This window comes from Rhamphochromis sp. 'chilingali' (genome assembly GCF_963969265.1).
Source record: "Rhamphochromis sp. 'chilingali' genome assembly, chromosome: 4".
Lineage (NCBI taxonomy): Eukaryota > Metazoa > Chordata > Actinopteri > Cichliformes > Cichlidae > Rhamphochromis > Rhamphochromis sp. 'chilingali'.
Genome location: NC_137948.1, coordinates 31,149,790 through 31,151,974, shown reverse-complemented (window position 1 = coordinate 31,151,974; position 2,185 = coordinate 31,149,790). Strand labels below are relative to the sequence as shown.

Below are 2,185 nucleotides of genomic sequence, written 5' to 3'. Positions count from 1 at the left end.
GAGACAGGTGTGTCTGCATGAAAAAAAGAAAGTGAAAATGTTTTACGCACAGTACAGTTTACAGTACACTACATACATACATAACAAGTTCTTGTTTGAATCCCTGAATTTTCAGATTACAGTTTTTCTCGATTGCTAAAACACATTTCTTGAAACTACGCCTCATATCCTCACAACAGTAAACACAAATCCATAACATCTCACTCAATTTCCCAAACATCCTATTTCCAGGTCAAAATGAAGCTCTACACCCAAAACTATTCACTCCTGCTGAAAAACCAAACTTTGCCCTCAGACATCAAACACAAGCCCTCAAAAACACATACACTACAACAGAGTTTTGCACACTGGTACAATTAATTCAAAACAATAGTTCCAAAACAAATAGGTTGCTTATGGTTCTCCCCTTCAAAACCCTTGTCACATGATAAACACAAAAGACGCAACCAATGTATGTACAGTGGCACATTGTCATTCATGTACTATACAGTACAACACACACCAGAAACATTATCCCACCTCAGCATCTTGTCTTTGGTCTGGGTCAGGCCAGAGAATCTCATCCACATCACAGGCTATATTGGCCCCAGCCAGGCAGCGGGGGTAAAATCCTCTTGCATGCCTGATCCACCCCTGTCATGCATCTACTGATATGTCTAGGCAGGCCTCTTCCATGGCCTGAAGGAGGTGAACACGGACATAAGGTTCTCGGTCATACACTTTCCACCGCCATGCCGAAAATAACTCCTCTATCGGGTTTAGAAAGGGAGAGTATGCAGGCAGAAAGATATTAGAAAACCTTGGGTAAACCAGTCACGAACCAGAGCAGCGCGATGGAAGCTGACGTTATCCCACACAACAACGTAGTGAGGCTGCTCTGGCTGTGCTGGTTCCCTGTAGTCCAGCTGGAACATATGTTGTCTTAAACCATCAAGAAAAGCAAGGAGAAGCATAGTGTTATAGGGTCCTAGTACGGCATGGCGGTGGAGTACCCCTCGTTGGCTGATGGCTGCGCACATAGTGACATTCCCCCCACGCTGACCAGGGACATTTACAATAGCCCGATGGCCAATTATGTTCCTCCCCCTTTTCCTTCTTTTGGTCAGGTTAAAACCTGCCTCATCCACAAAGATTATTTCATGGGGAACAGGCCGTCCTTCAATCTCAAAGATTCTCTGCAAAACACATAACACAGTAGAGTCAATCGGTACCCTGAACCACAGTTCAAGAGTGCTGAAATGGCAGCATAAACTGCCATGCTGTGATGGTACACAATACTTTATACAGTATCAAAACTCATACCTGAACATATTCCACACGTTGGTTTTTCACTCTGTCAGAGTTTCGTTCGAAAGGGACTCGGTATGCCTGTTTCATCCGGAATTGATTCTTTCGGAGGATGCGGTCAATTGTGGAGAGGCTGATGGCATTTATGCCTCGAAAAAGATGATCATCCTCAATCACTCTCCTTTGAATCTCTTGCAGGCGGATTACATTATTTGCAATTACCATGTTTACAAGTTCCCTCTCTTGCTCCTCCGACAAAAGCCTTAACCTGCCTCCACCAGGTGGTCGTCTCTGTGTCCTACAAAAATAGAAGCACTCATTACTGTAACTGTCACACATTCATTTTACAGGCAAATAATGGAAACATACTGAAACTCAAGACACATAAGTTCAGTAACTTAAACGTTACTGTACAAAGCAGTCTTACTGCAAGTACACCTACCTGTTTTCCTCCCTGAAGGTTCTGATGATGGAGGCAACAGTGAAGCGACTCAAATTTGGTTGTACTCGTTGCCCAGCCTCCCTCATAGTCATCCCATGGACAAGGACATGGTCAACTAAAGTGGCTCGAATTTCATCCGAGACTGACTGTCTTCTTGCCCTTGCTCTTCCCCTTCCTTGTCGCCGTCGTTCTCCACCTCCACCTCCTTCACCACGTCCTCCTCCTCCTCCACCTCTCCCTCCTCCTCCACCACCTTCCTGTTGTCCTAGACCACCTCCTCCTCCTCTTCCACCACGTCCTCCTCTTTCACCACACCCTCCTCTTTCACCATGTCCTCTTCCTCCACCACGTCCTCCTCCTTCACCACACCCTCCTCTTTCACCATGTCCTCTTCCTCCACCACGTCCTCCTCCTTCACCACGTCCTCCTCCTTCACCACGTCCTCTTTCTCCACCA

General features: G+C 46.0%; 1 long non-coding RNA gene across 1 annotated transcript; it reads right to left on the bottom strand.

The window, feature by feature from the left end:
• Positions 1-333: 333 nt before the first annotated feature.
• LOC308396277 lies at positions 334-1,955 on the bottom strand. Its single transcript, XR_013971539.1, has 3 exons — positions 1,730-1,955; positions 1,303-1,585; positions 334-1,175 (listed from the first exon to the last, which is right to left on the bottom strand). It is a non-coding gene; the product is annotated as an uncharacterized lncRNA (long non-coding RNA).
• Between the last annotated feature and the right edge of the window lie 230 nt (positions 1,956-2,185).